The following is a 23,054-nucleotide window of genomic DNA, read 5'->3' as shown; positions in this document are numbered from 1 at the left end:
AATCATATCTAGCATCTTTTCTGACCATAATGCCATGAAACTAGAAATCAACTCCAAGAAAAAAAGCTAGAAAATGGACAAAGATGTGTAAACTAAACAACATGCTACTGAACAACCAATCAATCAATGAAGAAATTAAAAGAGAAATCAAACAATATCTGGAGACAAAAAAATGAAGATACACCATACCAACTCATATGGGATGCAGCAAAAGTGGTCCTAAGAGGGAAATTCATAGCAATACAGACACCTCCCCCCCCAACAACAAACAAGAAAAAATCACAAATAAGCAATTTTAAACTACACCTAACAGAACTAGAAAAAGAAGAATAAATAAAGACCAAAGTCAGCAGAGGGAGGGAAATAATAAAAATTAGGCAGAAATAAATGAACTTGAAACCAACAAAAAAACAGTAGAAAGGATCAATGAAACTAAGAGCTAGTTCTTCGAGAAGATAAACAAAATTGACAAACCCTTAGCCATGCTCACTAAGGAAAAAGAGAGAAGGTTCAAATAAATAAAATTAAAAATGCAAGAGGAGAAATTACGACAGATACCACAGAAATACAAAGGATTATAAGAGAATACTATGAAAAACTATTTGCCTACAAATTCGACAATCTAAGAAATGGATAAATTCTTAGACTCATACAAACTCCAAAAACTGAATCAAGAGGAAATAGAGAATCTGAATAAACCAATCACAAGTAAAGAGATCAAAGCAGTAATCAAAAACCTCCCAAAAAGTAAAAGTCCAGGACCAGATGGCTCCTCTGGAGAATTCTACCAACCACTCAAAGAAGATTTAATACCTATCCTTCTAAAACTATTCAAAAAAATTGAAGAAGACAGAATACTTCCTAACACATTCGATGAGGCCAACATCACTCTGATCCCAAACCCAGACAAGGACAACACAAAGAAGGAAAACTACAGGCCAATATCACTGATGAACATAGATGCAAAAATCCTCAACAAAATATTGGCAAATTGAATACAGCAATACATTAAAAGGATCATACATCATGATCAAGTGGGATTTACACCAGGGACACAGGGAAGATTCAACAATCACAAATCAACGTGATACACCACATTAACAAATGAGGAATAAAAACCACAGGATCATCTCAATAGATGCAGAGAAAGCATTTGACAAGATCCAACATCCATTTACAACAGAAACTCTCAACAAAATGAGTATAGAAGGAAAGTACCTCAACATAATAAAAGCCATATATGACAAACCCACACCAACATCATATTCAATGGGGAAAAACTGAAAGCCATTCCTCTGAGAACAAGAACAAGACAAGGATGCCCACACTCACTTCTCTTATTCAACATAGTACTGGAGGTTTTGGCCAAAGAAATTAGGCAAGAAAAAGAAATAAAAGATATCCAAATTGGAAAGGAAGAAGTGAAACTCTTGCTGTTTGCAGACAACATGATTCTATATATAGAAAACCCTAAAGAATCTATGGAAAAACTATTAGGAATAATCGACAACTAAAGCAAAGTTGCAGGGTACAAAATCAACTGGCAAAAATCAGTTGCATTTCTATACTCTAATAATGAACTAACAAAGAGAACTCAAGAATACAATCCCATTTACAATTGCAACAAAAAGAATAAAATATCTAGGAAGAAATTTAATCAAGGAGGTGAAAGAGCTATACAATGAAAACTATAACACATTATTGAAAGAAATCAGTAATGACATAAAGAAATGGAATGATATTCCATGCCGATGGATTGGAAGAATAAACATAGTTAAAATGCCCATACTACATAAAGCGATCTATAGATTCAGTGCAAGACCAATCAGAATGCCAATGACATTCTTCACAGAAAAAGAACACAGAATCATAAAATTCATATGGAGCAACAAAAGACCCCAAATAGCTAAAGAAATCCTGAGAAAAAAGGACAAAGCTGGAGGCATCACAATCCCTGACTTCAAAATATACTACAAAGCTATAGTAATCAAAACAGCATGGTATTGGCACAAAAACAGACACACAGATCAACGGAACAGAATTGAAAGCCCAGAAATAAAACCATATATCTACAGACAGCTATTCTTCAATAAAGGAGCCAAGAACATTCAATGGAGAAAAGAAAGTCTCTTCAATAAATCGTGTTGGGAAAACTGGACAGCCATGTGCAAAAGAACGAAAGTAGACCATTATCTTTTGTCATACACCAAAATAAACCCAAAATGGATTAAAGACTTAAAGGTAAGATTGAAACCATAAAACTCCTAGAGAAAAATATAGGCAGTACACTCATTCACATAGGTCTTAGAAGGATCTTTTTGAATACCATGTCTACTTCGGCAAGGGAAACAAAAGAAAAAATTTAAAAATGGGACTATATCAGAGTAAAGAGCCTCTGCAAGGCAAAGGAAACCAAGAACAAAACAAAAAGACAACCCACCAACTGGGAGAAAATATTTGTAAGTCACATATTCGACAAGGGGTCAATTTCCAAAATATATAAAGAATTCAGACAACACAACAACAAAAAAAACAAACAACTCCATCAAAAAATGGGCAGAGGGGGCCGGCCCAGTGGCACAGTGGTTAAGTTCGCACATTCTGCTTCGGCGGCCCGGGGTTCACCAGTTCGGATCCTGGGTGTGGACATGGCACCGTTTGGCAAGCCATGCTGTGGCAGGCGTCCCACATACAAGGTAGAGGAAGATGGGCATGGATATTATCTCAGGGCCAGTTTTCCTCAGCAAAAACAGGAGGATTGGCAGCAGATGTTAGCTCAGGGCTAATCTTCCTCAAGCAATCAATTAAAAAACTGTCAGAAATAATTGAGTTGGGTAAGGTAAAGGGATACAAATAAACATACAAAATTCAATAACCACGTGACTGAAACATTAACAGGCTTATTGTTATAGTCCTGTTTTCCAATAAACAGTCTTGTAAATAGAAAGTGCTTACTTAGGATTGATTTTTTCCCTAGATTAGATGGAACAGCGGGGCGCTGATAACCAGGCTCTCTGATGGGGGCTGATGGTGGGAAGCTGTGACATAGCGTTTGCCAATTTCCATAGCGTAAATATTCCCATCATGGCCATGATGTCACTGAATGAAGAACTGGAAAGAGACGCATACAACTGGCTCTCCCCAGCCAGTATGATCCAGACCACTACTGAATGGAGATTGATTTTATATATTTTCAATATTTATATTTATATGTTTACACATATGTGTGTGTACATATACACACACAATTCCACTTTTTCTGTGTTCAAGGATAGCCTGAGGACATTCTTAATATGCTTAAACAAGAAAATCTGAGAGGATGATGTCTTGCTGACACAATTTATATTGTTTCTATTTGCGTTTCTATTTGCTGTGGTCATCTTAGGTTTCCACTAGTATTCTTCATGGTGGAGGAAACTTGACAAAGGCAATAAATTAAACATACCAAGAGAATCAGATTTCTTTAGCACTAAAAATATACACAGTCATCCTTTCTAGTTTTCAAACACATGTGTCACTTATTTTAATTTAACCATCAGAAGTATGGGCTACCTCCACAGTGCAAGAAAGGTCTCTCATTTCACCGCATCTTATGTACCCTAGCATGTTCCTAAATAACTTCTCATTCATAGTGAAAAATGAAAAACTCAAGGTAGGCTAAAAGGAAAGGCAATGTTCTTGCACGATGGAAATGGACTTGATCCTGCTTTACCCCTTTTGTAGTTAGAACACCTGCAACGCAGGAGTGAAAACTACGTTTCCATGAGCACTCTGGGAAACACGTCAAGGTGGCTACCAAGTTCTGTATGTGGACATGTGAGTTTAAAGGAAAATCCAAAGTACAAACGCTTGCTTTAAATAAAAGAAAATCATTTTTTTAGTTTTATGAGGTAGGAGAAGGGGACCAGGACATTCAATTCATGCCAAACTCTGACTGAATTGGCTAACATTACATTTGCGTCTGCTTTTTTTTCATAGGGATTTAGGATAATTGACTTGGGCACCTTCACAGTCAACTAATTTAAAAAGCCTTCTTAGCGTAGTAATGCTGGGCCAACAGGTCACAAAAAATATATAGTCCAAATGGCATTCCATAGGAAGAGTGTTACTTCCTTATCTAGACCGTGCAGATTGGCAAAGCCAGCAGTCGGGAGTTAGATTCACTCTACCCCTCTCAGAGACGGCAGAAGAGGAGAAAGGCGACGACCTTCACTGGATGCCTGATGCTGCGGGGTGGGGAGCGGGGTGCAAAGTCTGGGATGGAGAAACAAGAAAAGAAAACTCTTCTGCTTAAGATGTAGTGAGACCCAGAGAAAAGAGAAGAGTTGAAGCATAAGAGATCTAGAAGCCGCGGCCATGAGGCCTGGCCTGGCCCTTGACAGAGCCTTGGCCCTCCCCCCTCACCAGCCCGACAGTTTTGGAGCATTAGCTAAACACTATACTGCTAGAACTTCACTGGGATCCAGTGTGCACTTATTTCAAGGAAAGGAGGCAGCAGTGGTCCCCAACTGTGTACCCTTTGGAGAAGAGGAGCATGTCCCTGGGAGGGACACTCCAGCTGGAGAACAGAAGATCTATGCCCTCAGCTTCTATCCTGGACCCACACTCCCCACTTCCCAAGGGAAGACAGAAACAAGTTCTGAGGGACAGAAATGAAGGCACTCACATTGATTGACAGGTAAGAATTCGCCTTCCTATATCACAGCTGATAAAACCAAATTGTCTTACCAAAAGGAACAAGACTTCTGCAGTAAGGTTATAAAATCAGCAAATTTATACTATCACTGTCAAACAATTTCCCCTCACTTTGGGGTAATGCTAAACTCTTTAAAAAGATTAATTTTAACGACTATTGCAATTCAATCATAAGCATAGATATGTATGTAAATCTTCTCCAAAACAGTCCCTACACAATTCGACATGACTGAACATAATGTAATCCATCAATAAGAGAAAACTACAACATAAAACATCTACTTGAGATTACAGAATAAAGAACAGATAAATATATTAAGACGTAATTTGGGCAGATAACAGAGTGGAGCAGTAAGATAAGGATAACAATGCTTTTATGTTCCTGAATCATTTCGGTGGCTAACGTGAGTCCAAAGAATTCTAAATCATCCCTTTGTCATCCACGCACAGATTGCCAATTAAAATTTTTCCAGCAGCTCAAGATGGGAAAACATTCAGGCTAAACATAATCCCATGGTCTATTTATGTTTATGCTTTCCAGGTGGAGGCATCATGGGAAGAGCTTTTATTTCCCTCAAAACCCTCACTTTAATCCTCTGCTTTCAGGTCATCTCATCTCCCAACAGATCTATTTTTAGCATCCCTTATTACAGCCTTTGATTCCCTTATCTCTATCATCATTTCCTGAAGCAGGACAAAATCTCCTGATGTAGGAAAGATAAACACAAATTTCCTGATACAAAAGTTGAATTGTTGCAAAGCTACCAGAGGATTCTAGACTTTCATAGCCTTGAAAACTGTCTTTCTGACTTATTCTAATACACATCTTCTCAGTGAGCAGATTTAGAAAGTGTGTTGCCAGAAAAGCATCTGCAATACAAACATGAATCAAATATAAATTACATTCGCTCTAAATGAAAACACTATGTTTACTTTCATACAGTGCAAGCGGATTATTGAAAACCCCCCTTTTAGCGTTTAGCACATGGTACTGAAGTGCCTTCAGAGTCCATTTATCCATCTTTCATTCATCTTTCTTTTCCTCGAGTTTCATTTACTCAATAATTCAACCAATATTTCTGGAGGCCTACTATGTGTGCAGCACCGTAGTAAGCACTGGAAACAAAAACGAACACACACAGAACGCACCCTCAGAGGCGTCCAGTGGGGGATGCAGACTTCAAAGCAAGTAATGCAATGGAGGCAGAATGAAGAGGCATGTCCAGGAGACATTACAGGGCAACTGAGGAGGTGGTCAGTTCATGCAGGTGGCGGGGGGGGGGGGGGGGGGGACGAACCACGGTGTGAGAGAAGCCAGGGTCACAGCTTCAAAAACCAGTGAGGACTTCACAGGATCAAGGGCAAGGAAAGGCCTGCTGGTCTGAGAGAGGAGAATGCGTAAAGGCCTTGAAAATAAATGGTGAGCTAGGAGGCTGGAGACGAGACCAGAAACCTGAACGGTGTTATTCCCTCTTTTCCTTTACTCTCTCCAAGGTGGTCAGGTGGTGACCCAGATTTTTTTTTTTTTTTTTTTTAAAGAAGGGCTGGAGACCCTCTAAGGCTCCTGAGTGGCAAGTTTATTAAACCTGTTTAACTGAGTCAATGGGAGGGTATACTCTCCTCAACCTAGTACACTCACGCCTCACCTCGAAAATAAGTATGCTTGCAGAACTTTAAAGAGAAGATAGAAGAGACACAAAACATAAAGGACCAGGACCCAAGATTCTTTCATGACCATATGCATGATTCTGCTACTAAAATGCAAATAGTTCTGTGCAGGGTCATATCTCACAAACTGTATCCGTCAGCAGTAGGTGACCTCAGCAGGGACTAGCATCAGAATAGCATGGAAAAAAGAGCAGGTGAGAGGGAGAATTACTTAGAAACACAAGTACAATAATTATGAGGTTAAAAGGGCACCAGACACACACTGCTACTTCACAGTTTGGTTTGGACCAGCCCCTACCCACAAAAGCTTTTCTGGACTAGCCCAGCTAATGTAGCATCCAACATCACTTTTTCTGGTAGTCATTCTAGATTCATTTAATGAAATAGATCTCCCATTATATGACACGAAACTAGCACCAGTCCCAGAGAATCTCATAAAGGAATGCCATCAAACCTTAGGAAACAAAAACTACATAAAACAACAACAGAAATCTGAAAAAGTTAATGTTAAATGCTATTTGAACTGTTCCAGGGCATAAAAAAAGGGAAACTCAAAATTTTTATAAAGTAAATACAGCATTAAAATAAAACCCTGACATAGATTACTCAAAAAGAGAAAACTTCAGACCAATCCCATGTATAAACATTAATGCAAAAATCCTAATGAAAATATCAGCAAGGAGAATCTGGAGCCCATTAAAAGAATACAACATGATGAAGGGGGATTTACTGCAGAAATTCAGGAAGAGTCCAATGTGAGAAAATCCATTATTATATTTCATAGGTCTAAAGAGAGAAACCACACAGTCATCCCCATTGGCACAGAAAAAGCATGGGGAGAAAAAATTCAGAAAACAATCTTGATAAAAACATTCAATAATGCTTCAGGAAGGCAAAAAGCTCATCAGGTATTTCAACAAAGGGGATTTAATAAAAAAAAAAATTGGTGAAACAGGTGTTGGAGGACTGGAACAGCAAAAAGAGGACACTGAAGTAACCTAGAGATAATACCTGCAGGAAGGAGGTACCACATATGGAGTTGGGGGTCGGGGGTGGGGAAGGGATTAGGGTACAAGAATATGGGAGCTCAAAGGAAAGGCCCACAAAGCTGAGCTCAGACCTCTGAGACGGGCTCACTCTTCAGGTGCTGTTAGCGCCTCAGGAGCTCAGAGAAGGGAAGTGCCTTTCAGTTGGGCTCATACCTCTGAGGAGGGGGCACTACCTGGCAGCTGCTGGTACCTCTGAGGGGGAGTGATGAGGCTGGTTCTGGGAGTCCAGAGAAAGATCTGGAGACTGAGGTGAGATACCTCTACTGGGGCGCCTCTGACAGGACCAGCAAGAGACAGGAAGCGCTTCTCCCTCCTCTCATCTTCTAGACTTCTTCTAGTGCCCCCTATTGACAGATCCCAACAGGAAGCTGTTGAAGGCATCTGGGAAATGTAGTCCGCAGAGTCCCAGCCCCAAGACCAGAGAGTACAGTACATAAGGGCGAGGTGAAGCTGAGAGACCAAGGGTAAATGATCAGCACAAATGGATACTTCTGAATCATAGTAAAATGTATTTATCTCAACCCAAAAGCCAGCTTATGCTTAACAGGGAAACACCAGAGGCATTCCCAGTAAAGTCAGGAACAGGAAAAGGATACCTACTCTTATTGCTATTATTCACCATTTTGATGGATGTCCTAGCCAATACAAACATAAATAAGTGAAATAAATAAGAAATATAAAAGTTTGAAAGGAGGATGTACAATAATCTCTACTTCCAGATGATGTGTTTCTATACCTGGAAAACCTAAGAGATTTTGCTGAAAAATACTACAAACAGCAAAATAATTAAGTAAACTAGCAGATTACAAGATTAAGATGATAAAACCAACAGTTTTCATGAAACTACAAATAGAAGATATAAATGGGAACAAAAGATCCTCTTTTAATTGCAACCAAAAAGATAAAATACTAGAAATAATCTTAACAAGAAAAGAGGAAGAACTACATGAAAAAGACTCTCCCACAAAAGAAGAGTTGAACTGACAGAAAAGCGCACTGATTTTAGATAGGAAAACTCAAAATCATAAAGATTCAATTCTCCTTTAACAAAATTTACATTTAACATGGTCTCCACAAAAATACTAATTTTTTTTCTTAGAATTAGACAATCTGCTTCAAAAATTCATATGAAAGAAAAAAAAAGAGTAGCCAAGCAAAAGAGTATCTCAGTAAGAGGAGACTACAACATATTAAGAAGTCTCAATAATTAAAATAGACAATTATGGAGGGCCAAATGCTAACATTTATCAAAATTAAAACATAAACTTTTGACCCCATAATTTTCCATCTGGGAGTTCATCCTACAGACAACATTTGCAAAAATCAGTTTATAATAAAAGGTTAGAAAATTCCTAAATTTCATTAAAAGGGGGATGGTTAAATTATATTCATGCATCCCATGGAATACTATGCAGCTAAGAAAAAGTAGAGTGCTCTCTATGGAAAGTTCTCCAAGATACATTAAGTGACTAAGAGAAGACGCAAAACAGTGTACACAGTATGTTACTATCCATATAAAAAGGGAGAAAAAGTATACTTTTATTTCCTTTTATATAGAAAAATCATGAAAGGACTCTCAAGAAACTAAGAATAGTGATTATCTGGGAGACAGCCTTAAAAATGAAGAACAAGAATGGGATAAAGAATTCTCACTGATATATTTTTAGATGTTTTAACTTTTGAATCATGTGAAGGTTTTGCCTATGCAAAAATTAAATTAAAATTTAGATAAATAAGCAATAACAGCAAATGCTGCCAAGCTAAATCTTTAATCCTTACAGGGAACAGATCCCAGCACAAAAAAAAGTTTTTCCTGTTACCTTGCTCCACTCCCCCAGGCCCAGTACTAAAATCTTATGTGTAGAGCCAGAAAAAAAAAATAATAATAACACACCCAACGTGCCCTTTGATTCCACACACATGAAATAGAAACTCTCAGGAAAACGCAGATATAGCCACAGAAGAGAAGAAAGGAAGCGTGGACACACACTTCAATGAATCACAAATTCTTATCTGATCATACAGCATGTAAAATTAAGGAAAGAAAAACAGAGTTCCTCAAAAGTAGGGGCAGATGGTATTCAGCTTGATTTTATTCCATTTAAGCTTCTGACCAAAGGGCCTCTCACATCAGTTGGGTTCACTCTTCCGGTAAGGTGAGGCTTTCAGAACTAACGCCCAAAGTAAGCTGCCCTCCAGGCTTTGGCGGTTCCTGGAGGGGTAAGGAAAGTGGTGATGGTGTGCAGAGCCTCTGGTCTCACCTTGCAGGTCTCAGTATGCAGCCCAGGGACCTATGCCATATCCTGGTTTTGCAGGGCCCCTGACCTTGGGGTCTACTAAGGTAGTTATAGCACAGGTATTAGCTAGATTCCAGCTGCTAGAAGGATTTAAAGCAAAAGTTAATAACACAGAAGAGGGGCCAGCTTGAATGAAACCCAAGCATATCGCCCCTACCTTTTACAGGTGGCCCCTCACCTGTACGAAATGTTTTCATGAAAGCACGACATAAATGCAATGTGCAGAAGTCGCATAAGTGACTTCAGTTTTAGGCCCAGAAACTAAAATATAAGCTAAAAAATCCTTAATTATAGCTCCCCTTTTGTATACAATCTTTAAGGATAGAGTTCCAGAATTCCATGCATGCTCCTTGCTTTTACTTTTTTTCCTTATGTGATAAAAGACTAGAGATGAGCTCAAATTCAGCGAGCATCCATTTGAGGCTAAGAATTGACTCTTTGGCCTTACCTGATGATTTTTTGAATCTTTGTCTGAAGTGCATTAGCTGTATGAGATCCAATTTCCTCATCACCACATTAGCAGTCATTTTTCTAATGTTCATTCATTTATATAAAAAAATACAAAAAAGCAATAAAATATTCAAATAATTGCACAAATGCTGCTGAACAAAGACAGGAATGTTGCTGAAACTGGTAACAGGCAAGCAGCTCTCAAAATATTCCTTTGTCATGATTGAAGGACATAATCCAAAATCCTGGCATGAAAACCTGTTTAGAGACGACATTAATATGCTCTATGAAAGGGAAGGTTATATACAGTCAGAAATCTGAAGAGGCAAGCAACCCCTTATATTGTGGAATTCAAATGTCAGACACTCTGCTGCCTCTCTGTCAGTCTTTTATAACCTGGAATGAATTAGGTTGAAGCGATTACCCTCTAATTATATCCAGCTGCATTCTTCACGATGCAAATGGCATTCTGATCGGAATTGAGGGTAGAAGTTTGGGGAAGAGAGGCAAAGGGGATTGTAGGAGTTCGGGGCATGTAGGGGCAGGGCAAGCCTAGGTGAACCCTGGGGAAGGGGCTGTGGAAGCCAGAAACCAGGCTTGACAGCTGTAGGCACGTAAAGAAGCAAGAGGAGAATGAGAAAGAGGGAGGAGGGAAAACCGCAGAACCAAATTTCGGCTACTCTGTATTTTCTCAGATATGCCCTAGTGACTCCAATTATTTCACCCACTTAATCCCATTCATCCATTCATCAAATATTTACCAAACATGAAATATTCAACAAATTGTGAGTAATTATGCATTCCATGCCAGAAGCCAAACAAGGCTATGGAGACAAGATAAAAACTACATAGTACCTGCCTTGAGAAGACAGACGTATAAATCCCTACATCTGGAGCACTGTGAGATAAAGAGAGGAAAGAAGTGATGTTTAATCTTCGTTTTGAAGTATGAATAGGAGTTTGCCACACAGACACACACAAAAGAGTAGAGGAATTCTAACACTGGCAATAGCAGGAAAACATAGAAGAGGATGGCGGACCTTGAGCAGTTGGGCCTTCTTTGAGTTTAGGGTATATATGCTTTAGAGGTAAGCTAGGGCTGAAACTGAGAAAGGGTATACTACCTGGAAGCAACGGGAAGCCATTAAGCAAAATGAGTGGAAGATCAGCTCTGAGTATAGACAGCTAACTCTGCCAAGAGTGTAATAAAAGGTGACCTGGAAGCCAGAGCCAAGGAGATTGAATAAAAGACTACTGTAAGAGCCAGTTCCCACACTGTCTCTGGCTTGTGAGCTTTACGTTTGTCACTATTACATTATATTTCATTAGATGCTACTCATCTTTCCGGCTACACCCCTTACCAGGTGACTACAATTTATCCTCCAAACAGGTGCATTTTTAAGAGTGAATGGGGACACTCATCAGAGGAGATGCTAAAACAACAGGCTTAAACTCCGATTCTCTCTGGCAAAGGGGGTGATGAAATCTCCTCATCACTGCGTGTTGTCAGCATAACACACATTCTGATCTGAGAAAAATGGCAACTCTTGCTTTTCCATTTAGTTTTTTGTTTTTTAAATTACTTTTTGGTATGCTCTGAGTTGATAAATTTTAGCTTGTTGGCTGTGAATGGTTCAGCTCAAGAGGTGAACAGTTACTAATTTGTTGATGGTCAGTGCACCAGTCAGTGCATTTTACTGGGGCATACACATAGTCTCCATTATCACACGGAAAGATCATCCATTTGGTGACTATCCCAGGTCGGCTGCCCTCTGCAATTGAGGATGCTTCCAGGCTGGCCCTTCCAATTGTCAGTTAATGTAGACTCAGGAAACAAATCAATTTGAATATTAATCTTAAAAAAAAAACATAATCAGAAAACTATATTTTCTTCAAAAAATATTATAACATATTCCAAAGCCAAAGACTGATATCCACTAAAAGAGTTTCCTACTGTTTCTTTGAACAATATAGATAACAAAGAGTTACCAAAGATATCTAAAAAAGAAATATTTTTTTTTAGTTTTCTGGATTACTCCCATACACGCTCCCTATCAGTTGGCAGCATCTCTCTGTTTTTCTAAGCTACACACACTACTTCAGCTTTAATTAAAGGCCCGTTGCCATAGTTTCTCAGAGAACAGCTCAAGGCATGCTTGAGTCCATTATTTTCTTGAGGTTTTTAGAGAAATTGTAATATAGCAGTAGCCAGCCAAAATTTCCCAATTTTACCTCCCACACAGTACAGCATATGATTCAGACATATACCTAGGTATTCTAAATATTTTAAGAGACTCTAAACAACCAAGAATGTTATTTAAAAATCAGCCTTTGGTTTCTTCTCTTCTGCCACATCGGTAACATAGCCAGCAGACTGCAGCTCAGTCAAAGACAGCAGACCGAGGGGGAACTCAGCCTAACAAATACCCTGAATGCATCTGTGGAAAACACCGGTACATTGTTCTTTCTAATAATAATGGAGAAATGCACTTGTTATTTACATGTTATATTTACATGTTATAATAATCACATTGCTTCATATTTTCTAATAACTCAGAAATGTAAATTCCACTATGCTTGAAACAGGAACTCTCAGAAAATAGATTAAATAATGGAAATTCATTTCTTGAAGGATTTCAAAAATTAAAAAGTAGAGCTCAAAGAATCTTATTTCTTAAAGCTGAAACTTGATTCCATCTGAGTCCCTACTCTGCTTTCAGATGGCAATTACCATTATCTCTAAGTCCTGAAGAGCAAGCTCAAAGGTTATTCTGAGCTTTCAAGGTTAAAGAATGTGAATTAACGCTCATCCCTATGAACCTCACAAAGGCAAGCGCCAGTTCAGCTCGCAATTCAGTCCCACTTTTCTGCTTCTAGGTAACCACGAGCAGGGACGGTGCAGGCAAAAGGACCAGGGTTGGAATTTCAGCTCTGGGAATCATGCGGCCATGGGTAAGTGATGATTAAATGAGATAGGACATATGTAAAGGTAGGAAAGCTCTCAGAAAATGGCAGCTATTATCATTTCCCTATAACTAGGTCATCTCCTGGACAGGATATGGGGCAGGATGAAGTCTCACTATTTTCGGAAGAGCCTAAAATCATCTCCTCCCTTTGACTATCATTCTAAGAGCTAATATAAACTACTCAATTACTGATTTTTCCAACTTAAATATTACACAAATCATTTGACTTCCTCATTCTGTATCACTAAACTTTCTCTTATTCTCTTTTCTGTGCAAGATGAAGAGATTCTAAAAAATATCTGAGAGACAGAAGGACCATATTTCTAACCAGAAGCATAGGGAAATTAAAGACGCCCTATGCATGTGAGAGTGTAGGGCTTTACTAAAGAATACATGCACGGGGAAGCAATGAAAGTTCCATTCTGTCAGAGCTCTCAGGCTCTGTGTGCTTCATTTTTCAATTCGATAGGCTTACACACACAAAAAAAAATCACATGCATTATTTTCCCTGATTCTCACAATGTCCTGTAAAAACACAGAACAGGTATTGCTCTTTCTGGCTTACAAAAGAAGCAAGTGAACCTTGGCAATGTTAAGTGGTTCACCCATGGTAAGCTAAGGAACAGGGCTTGACCTCAGGCGTTTAACACCTAAGTCAGGATCCTCTCCACCACACCTCTCCACTGGGTCAGCATCCTCTCCACCACACTTCTCCACTGGGTCAGGATCCTCTCCAACATACCTCTCCACTGGGTCAGCATCCTCTCCACTGGGTCAGCATCCTCTCCACCACACCTCTCCACTGGGTAAGCATCCTCTCCACCACACTTCTCCACTGGGTCAGCATCCTCTCCACCACACCTCTCCACTGGGTCAGCATCCTCTCCACCACACCTCTCCACTGGGTCAGCATCCTCTCCACCACACCTCCCCACTGGGTCAGCATCCTCTCCACCACACCTCCCCACTGGGTCAGCATCCTCTCCACCACACCTCCCCACTGGGTCAGCATCCTCTCCACCACACCTCCCCACTGGGTCAGCATCCTCTCCACCACACCTCCCCACTGGGTCAGCATCCTCTCCACCACACCTCCCCACTGGGTCAGCATCCTCTCCACCACACCTCCCCACTGGGTCAGCATCCTCTCCACCACACCTCCCCACTGGGTCAGCATCCTCTCCACCACACCTCCCCACTGGGCCAGCATCCTCTCCACCACACCTCTCCACTGGGTCAGCATCTTCTCCACCACACCTCTCCACTGGGTCAGCATCCTCTCCACCACACCTCTCCACTGGGTCAGCATCCTCTCCACCACACCTCTCCACTGGGTCAGCATCCTCTCCACCACACCTCTCCACTGGGTCAGCATCCTCTCCACTACACCTCTCCACTGGGTCAGCATCCTCTCCACCACACCTCTCCACTGAGTCAGCATCCTCTCCACCACACCTCTCCACTGGGTCAGCATCCTCTCCACTGGGTCAGCATCCTCTCCACCACACCTCTCCACTAGTCTCCTCTCCAGCACACCATTCAGCTTCTCACACTGCCCTATCACTGAAGCATGGTGAAGGGAAGCCGAGAAACATCTCCCCAGGGAGTTTCTGTAGCCGCCCCATATATTCCTGACTATGCACTTCTTTGCTATTAAAACAAACAAACAAACTTGGAGTACATCACCCTGAAGGGTACTCCTACCTCTATGCTGCAGGAAAAAGATCTGAGCTGGAATTTCAAGTTGTAAACTGTGGATTGGGGATGACTTTGTGAATGACTATTTCTCCAAGTATCACAGGTAATTTACAGAAAGTCACCTACAATATCTCACACCCGAACCACGGTGGGAGCTAAAGCTCGACCTGCCCTGCCAAAGGCACTACCCAGGACAAATTTTCACCTGGCAGAGATTTTCAAAAATAATCCCAATCCTAACTAGACAAGGATATCTGGTCACTTCCTGCAGGAGTTCTTCCCTGGGGTTTATCTCTGCCCTAGGAAGCCACAGATGAGCGTCAAGAGGAATCCTGCAGACACTGGAAAGGATATGCAAAAGTGTAAGTCCTATGTATCTTAAATTTTTCCAGAGATGTAGACCATAGCTTTCTTCAGATTCTCAGAATGCACCCCCAAAGGTTAAGATCCTGCAAGAGGACTTCAGAACAGCAGAAATTAGACTTCATTATTATTTAATTTTTAAAGTTTTAAGTTTCTAGCATGGGTACTGCAAATTTCTATTATACTGCATCACCTTTAAAAAGCTAGATGATTTCACCAAATCTTCCCAGATATATTTGGGATTCCTTTCGGATGCCCTACAGTAGCTTTCAAAAGAGGCGGTTACACCCTAGATAGATAGTCTGAAATGCTGGCCCATGCCTCTGTCTCCTCCCTGCAGAGCGGGCAGCGGCAGGAATTTACTTACTTAATGTTTGTCAATGAGCCTCCAGAGTTGGTCAGTTAGTTATTTAAAACTTGTTAAAGGTCTACTGCTTAATTATTTCTTAACATGAAAGTTTTACTCTCTTTGTAAATAACATCAGTAAACATGATGAAATGTATATTGTTTTCTCTAAAATCTGCAGGTAATTCTCTAATCTCAATCTATTTGGTTTTAAGAATTTGGAGGGAAATCCAGAAAACCTGGAGAATGATGAGATTGGACAAAAAGAAAAAATAATTTTTGTTAAATGAAAATGTATTGAAGTTAGATTCCTAACAATTCTGTATAATGATGAAATAAACGGAATCTTCAGGATTGCATGAGTTGTGTGTAGCAATACACAGTGTACCAGCATCATCTTGCTAGATGGCAAAATGCTACAAGATTTTCCAAATAGTAAATAAGTAAAAAGAGAAAAGCACTGAGCTTAAGGTGGAGGGGGAACAGACTAATTAAAAACAGATCGTGGTTCTGGTTACAATCAAGTAGAACAAGCATATGTCTCCCAATGAACACAACTATACAACTGAACGCACTGAGCAGCTATTTGAGGATTTCGTAAAGTAAATAGTAGCAAAGGGTTTGAAGTAAAGAGTCAGAATTTGAAGTACCACCAAACCAGTGGTGAGTTTGCGGTCTGACCTCCAGGACCCTCCAGTCTGAATGCAACATAGCAGCACAGAGCCTGAAACCCGGAGCTGGGTACTGAGGCTCAGACAGACACCCCCAGGAGAAGCCCCCTTATTCCTGCTTGAGGAGTGAGAACAGGCATTCTTAAGACTCAGACAGAGTCTCAGAAATCCCCCATTTTTTTCTTTGAGTTCTCTTCAGCCCAACCGCTCAAGCAATCCCACAGAAATCCCAAAGGGACAGGAACCAACACTCTTAGGAAGGAAACCTTCCTCTCTGATCCCAAGAGAGTGGGGCAAACTCTCATCACTTTATATTCTCTCTCTTCCAGACGCCTGGCCCTGGACACAAGGGCCACAGAAGTGTGCAACAGAACAGGATAACGAGAGCCCCGACTTTCTGGCTAGACAAACAAAAAAGGAATCTGAAAGTATTACCAACTTTATCAAAATTAAAAGGAGTAAAAGGGAACACTATCAGGGCAACAGATTAGACACTTTAGATAAAATGAACAAATTATCAAACTGACTCAAGAAGAAATAGAAAATCTGAAGGGGCATACAAAAAGTGAAACAATTGAATACTTAAATTTTAAATTGATAACTTAAAATATTCCCACAAAGAAAACACCAGCTTCAAATAGCCTCACTGATGAACTCTATCAAATATTTAATAGAATTAATACCAATAATTCACAAGCTCAGAAAAGAGACAAAAACTCAAAATGGATCACAGACAAAATTTAAGAACCAGAACTGTAAAATTTCTAGAAAAAACATAGCAGAAAATTTTCATGACCTGGGGTGAGGCAATGAGGTCTTAGATATGACACCAAAAGCATGATCCATAAAGGAAAATAATTGATAAATCGGACTTCATAAAAATTTTAAACTTTTGCACTTAAAAGATACCATTAAGTAAATGAAAAGACAAACCACAGAAAGTAAGAAAAGCCCTTGCAAATCATACGTCTGTTAACAGACTTTATCCAGAATATATAAAGAACTTACAGCTCAATCAGGAGCCACAGTACCCAATTTAAAAATGGACAAAGTTTAGCTGTGGTGTGACTTTGTCCTCAGCAGCTGTTCTCTGGAACAGCACTCATTCATCTCTGTCTGCCTTCTCTCTCACCTAAGTGTTGGCCACCACAAACATGAGCCCACTGAGGCCCCAGAACTATCTTTTCGGTTGTGAACTAAAGGCCAACAAAGATTATTATGTCAGGTGGAAAATGATGAAAATAAGCACCAGTTATCTTTCAGAACTGTCAGTTACGGGCCAGTGCAAAGGATGAACTGCATATTGTTGAAGCAGAGGCAAAGAATTACGAAGGCAGCCCAATTAAAGTAACACTGGCAACTTTGAAAATGTCTGTACAGCCAATGGTTTCCCTTGGGGGCTTTGAAATAACACCATCTATGGTCTTACAGCTGAAGTGTGGTTCAGGGCCTGTGCATATTAGTGCACAGCACTTAGTAGCTGTGGAGGAAGATGCAGAGTCAGGAGATGAAGAGGAGGAGGATGTGAAACTCTTAAGCATATCTGGAAGGTGATCTGCTCCTGGAAGTGGTAGTGAGGTTCCAGAGAAGAAAGCTAAACTTGCTGCTAATGAAGATAATGATGATGAGAAAGACGAAGATAATGACGAAGAAGATGATGATCATCATCATGATGAAGATGATGAGGAAGCTAAAGAAAAAGCTCCAGTAAAGAAATCTGGATGAGATACTCTAGCCGAAGATGCACAAAAATCAAACCAGAACGGAAAAGACTCCAAACCATCAACACCAAGATAAGAAGTTCAAAAATCCTTCAAAAGAAACAGGAAAAACTCCTAAAACACAGACAGGACCTAGTTCTGTAGAAAGCATTAAAGCAAAAATGCAAGTAAGTAAAGAAAAGAGTGGTTATCTTCCCAAAGTGGAAGCCAAGATCATCAACTAGGCGAAGAATTGCTCCAGATGACTGACGAGGAGACTATTCAATATCTCTGGCAGTGGAGAAAGTCTCCTTAAGAAAACAATTTAAACAGTTTGTTATAATCTTCCATCTTATTTCATTTCTGTAACAGTTGATATCTGGCTGCCCTTTTTATAATGCAGTATGGGAACTTGCCCTACTGTGTCTGATAAGTGTTGTCCAGGTTCCATCGCCAAGAATGTGTTGTCCACAATGCCTGTTCAGTTTTTAACGATGAAACTCCACCCTTTGCTTGGTTTTAAGTATGTATGGAATGTTATGATAGAACGGGGTAATAGTGGTGGTCAGACAAATGGAAACGGTGGAGAGATAAAAATATACATGTGGAATAAACTAAATATTTTAACAAAGTAAAAAACTAAAATGAGAATGGGCAAAGATTTGAACATTTTACCAAAGAAGATCTATAAGCTACAAATAAGCACATGGAAAAATGCTCAAAATCATTAATCATTAGGGAAATGCAAATTAAAACTACAGAGATACCATTTCAGACCCACTAGAATAATCAAAAAGACAGATAATAACAAGTATTATGAAAGATGTGGAGAAACTGGAACCCTCATTCATTGCTGGTGAAAATATTAAATTGGACAGCTACTCTGGAAAACAGTTTGACAATTTCTTAAAAAAATTAAATATAAACTTACCATACAAGCTAGCAATTCTACTCCTAGGTATCTGCCCAAGATAAATGAAGAGATATGTCCACACAGGGATTTTAAGCAATTAAAATTTGCATTATTTATAAGAGCTAACAATTAGGAGAAAAATCCAGTGTCTATCAAATGGTGAATGGATAAACAAAGTATGGTATACTCAGAGAATGGAATATTACTCAGCAATGAAAATGAACAAACTGCTGATTCATGTTACAATGTGATACATGTTACAACACGAATGAACCTCAAAACCATTAACCTATATAAAAGAAGCCAGATGCAAAAGACTACATATTATATGATTCCACTTATATGCAATGTCCGGAAAAGGCAAATCTATAGACACCAAAAGCAGATTAGTGGTTTTGTGGGGCCAGAGGGAGGAAAAGGGATTGACTGCCAACAGGCATGAGAAATCTTTCTGGGGTGATAGAAAGTATTCTAACACTACAAATGATACCTCAAAAAATTGTTGAAAATTTGAGTCAGGCCTTGAAATTTCAGGTGGAAGTAATCTCCATATATATGAAAGCCAAAATACCGGAAAAGACTGTCTAGTGATAACAACAGAAAAAGCTTAAAATGAGTGATTTGGGGAGAGTAGACAGCAGCAAACTAGAGATAAATCAAAAGATTATGGTGGATTGCAAAAGCAATCTCAAGACTATGCAGCTCCTCCCACCAGGATTATATTTCCCCCACTCTCTGTGACTTGCTTTGGCCAAAACAATGTGTGAGCAGAGGCACCAGACAAATTCAGAGCCTAGACCTCAAGAGGCCTCACGCACTTCCACCCTTGCTGGTTTTGAAGCCTGAATCTAACCACATGTGAACCAACCTGGGTTGGCTCCCTGGAAGAGGAGAGTCCCGTAGAGGAAAACTGTGAGTCGGCCAGAAGCCGACCAAGACACACAAGTTTGTTCCACCTGTGATGAGCAAAGCCTGATTTAGATCAGAACAACTGCCCAGCTGAGCAAAGCTCAAAGTGCCAATCCCCAGAATTGTAAGCTAAATAGTTAATGTTTTAAGTGATTTGTTACAAAGCAGAAGCTAAGTGATACACTAAAAGGAGCACACATGACTGCTGGATAACACAACAAACCAAATGACTGGGTTCTGTGAAGAAGCCAATAAGGATAGGCCTCCTAGGCACAAGAACAGAAAAGCAGTCAATGAAATTGACTCAGGTCTGGGAACTGTCAAAGTCACTGAGGCAGAGGAACTAACTGTACCAGCAAAGTGAGAATAACTTGATTAAGGGTCTACACCAAGCAGACAGGCAAGTGAAGTTAAGTCAGAAAGTGTTGACAGGCTGAAACCTAGGGAAGATTTAGGACTAGAGGTCCTGATGAAGGTAAGAAGGAAACTCATGAGGGGAACATGATGAGGTGCAGAGACAGGTGGGTGTGTGGTCAAAGAGAGATATTTCAGAATTCAAATCTGGAAATTAGAGCAGCTCTAAGACAGGATGAAATATGCACAGGTTGGATGGACAGAAGGATGGATAACTAGAGGGCTATAGATATTTGTCTATTTCATCTAAGTTGTCAAAATTTTTGGCATAGAGTTGTACACAGTATTCTCTTATTCTTTTAATATCTGTGGGTTCTGTAGTTTAAAACTCTCACATATCATACCAGTGATTTTTGTTTTTCTCTTGACCAGTCTAGCTAAATGTTTACAACCTTCACTGATCTTTTCAAAGAACTAATTTCAGCTTTGTTAATTTTCTCTATTATATGTTTCTTCTCTATTTCATCAATGTCTGCTCTTATCTTTATTATTTCCTTCCTTCTACTTACTTTGAGTTTACTTTGCCTTTTTATCCTCTAGCTTCTTAAAGTTGAAAATTTATTAGATTTTAGACCTTTCTTCTTTTCTAATACAAGAAGTTAAAGCTATATGTTTTCCGCTCAGAACTGCTTTGGCTGCATCCCACAATTTTGAGATACTGTGTTTTCGTTATCCTTCAGTTCAAAATATTTTCTAGTTTCCCTTATGGTTTATTTTTTAATGCATGGATTATTTAAAAGCCTGCTGTTTACTTTCCAGATATTTGAGGGGCTTTTTATTATCATTATTGTTGCTATTATTGTTGTTGATTCCTAATTTGATTGCGTTATGATCAGAGAACATACTCCATATGATTTCAATCCTTTTAAATTTAAATTTAAATTTACTGTGACTTGTTTTATGGCCCAGAATACAGTCTTTCTTTGTGAATGAGTCATGTATGGTATTCTATAAATACCAATTAGGTCAAGATAGCTGATGGGCTTATTAAGATCATCTATATCTCTACTGATTTTACGTATGGATGTTCTATCAATTGCTGAGAGAATGATGTTAAAATCATCAACTATGATTACAAAATTATCTATTTCTCCCTTTAATTTTGACAATGTTTACTCCATGCACTTTGAGCCTCTGTTATTAGGTATATACATATTTATGATTATGTCTTCCTGAACAATTAGCCCTTTTATCATTATGTAACACCCTCTTTATCTCCGTTACTACTATTTGCCTTGATATCTATTTCATCTGAAATTAACACAGCCATCTAATCTTCTTAAGCTTATGGTTTGCATCATTTATGTTTTCCCATCCATTCACTTTCACTCTGAGTCTTTCAGTGCATCTCTTATAAATAGCATCTAGTCAGGTCTTATAATTCATCCATTCTGATAACCTCTGTCTCTTAATTGGAGTGTTTAGTCCATTAATATTTAATGTAATTATTGATATGGTTGGATTTGGGTCTACCATCTCATTAATTTTCAGTCTGTCCCACTTTTTGTTCCTTTGTTCCTTCATTCTTTCCTTCTTTGGATCATTTGGATATTTTTTAGAATTCAATTTTGGTTTATCTATCGGCTTTGCATTATTTTTTACTGGTTACTGTAGGGATTAAAATATGCATCCTTAACTTTTCATTCTCCTTAGAGTTAATACACCGCTTGATAAAATGTGGAAATCTTGAAGTCGCATAGGGAGTCCATTTACTCTCCTGTACTTCTCCACACTATAGTTGTCAAGGCTCTATATACATCATAAACCACAAAAATGTTATAATTTGTGATTTAAACAATTATATATATATTTAAAAGAAATTAAGTTGGTCTGGCCCCATGAGTGAGTCGTTAAGTTCACGCACTCTGCTTCAGCAGCCCAGGGTTTTACCAGTTCAGATCCTGGGCGTGGACATGGCACCATTCATTAGGCCACACTGAGGTGGCGCCCCACATGCCACAACTAGAAGGACCTACAACTGAAAAAATATACAACTATGTACTGGGGGGATTTGGGGAGAAAAAGCAGAAAAAGAAAAAAAAGATTGGCAACAGTTGTTAGCTCAGGTGCCCATCTTTAAGAGAAAAAAAAAGCTTTTAAAAAAAGAGAAATTAAGAGGAATAAAATAGTATTTTATATTTATCTTGATATTTGGTACTTTTTTCTCCTTATTCAATTTTACCACCACACTGCTCTAAACTAGTTGAACAAAGGTTACCAAAGCATACCATTTCGCCCTCACCTGGCATGAACATACAAATTACACATTAAAATCGCCCCTGATCTCTTCTCTTAAGATCATGACAGTTAAAACAATACCACTTGGCACCAATGTGATTGTAAACAAAACATAAATTCAGGCACTGGAATTGGGTGACGATACCAGTGAGAAGGTAAACTCGTTACAAGATAATTCAAAATATACTTATGCATATTGATTTTTCAGATTATAAATTGAAATGAAAACTTTAAATATTAAAACTTCTGTTCAAAATTCTCACATCAAAGTATGAAAATTTCTTCAATAATGAATAAAAATATCAGGGAATATTTTCAACTCATTTTTAAAAGTGTCTGAATCTGTGTATTTTCAAAGTAAACAAAGGATGTTAACTAAGGCATAACTGTGTGTCTGAAATAAAAAATGAAAAGCATCTGTCTCTTTCCCCTTAAGTAAAAGAGTGATACAAGAATATTTGCAAAGTTACAGAATTCATGAGAATAGAGAATTAAACTGACTTGTAGAAAATGTCAAATATTCACTCATTCAACAAACATTTACTGAGCTTTACTCTGTGTCAGACCCTGAGTTAAGAACTAGGGATTGAGACTACCTTCAGATACAATCTTATAGGAGAGACAAACAAAAACCTCAATTATTATGATAAAGAGGGAGCCGAGAATGTTTTCTGAAG

The 23,054-nt window shown here is 39.0% G+C and overlaps 1 protein-coding gene and 1 pseudogene across 28 annotated transcripts in view; one reads left to right on the top strand and one right to left on the bottom strand.

The window, feature by feature from the left end:
- Positions 1 to 23,054, bottom strand: part of DST (dystonin) — a 438,190-nt gene that overhangs the window by 406,190 nt on the left and 8,946 nt on the right. The window lies entirely within an intron of this gene.
- On the top strand, positions 14,632 to 22,561 carry LOC139046047 (nucleophosmin pseudogene; annotated as a pseudogene).

The sequence above is a fragment of the Equus asinus genome, chromosome 8 (assembly GCF_041296235.1).
Source record: "Equus asinus isolate D_3611 breed Donkey chromosome 8, EquAss-T2T_v2, whole genome shotgun sequence".
In the NCBI taxonomy this organism is placed as follows: domain Eukaryota; kingdom Metazoa; phylum Chordata; class Mammalia; order Perissodactyla; family Equidae; genus Equus; species Equus asinus.
Note: the sequence above shows the minus strand (reverse complement) of the source record. Positions and strands in the feature narration are given on the sequence as shown.